We start from the raw sequence: 507 nt of genomic DNA, 5'->3' as shown, positions 1-507 counted from the left end.
GCGTACGTGAGGCTATGGACCTGGTGGGTCCCCATTGTCATCCTCTCCAAGTAGAGTCATCTCCTCGCCCGCGCGCTCTTTCCGCGCAAAATAGTCAGCGCCGCCCGCCCCGCTTCTCGGTGCAGGCGATTGCTCCGCCTTCAAACGACACAAGTGCCGTCCGTCCGTCCATCTGCCGCCCATATTAATGATACGCGGTTGCCGAGGCGGCTACTCCGGCGCCACACGTCCGTCCCTCCGCCCGACCACCATTGCTATATAAACTGCTGCGCCGGCCATAGCCGCAGTCATCCGCATCCGTTCCCTTTCTCTTGTCCACACCACTACTGCACACCATGGCTTCCTCGCGCTCTAGCGCTCTTCGGGACGGGCAGACGACGGACCACAAGGAGATGGCAGCCATTGCTGCCGATCGGCTGGCCGGCAGGCAGCCGAAGGACGACGACGTCCCAATGGAGAACATGGTAGTCGATGATCCGGCGCCAACCCCCTCCTCTGCGCCATCCT

Source organism: Triticum aestivum, chromosome 3D (genome assembly GCF_018294505.1).
Source record: "Triticum aestivum cultivar Chinese Spring chromosome 3D, IWGSC CS RefSeq v2.1, whole genome shotgun sequence".
Classification (NCBI taxonomy): Eukaryota; Viridiplantae; Streptophyta; class Magnoliopsida; order Poales; family Poaceae; genus Triticum; species Triticum aestivum.
This window is presented reverse-complemented; position numbering follows the sequence as displayed.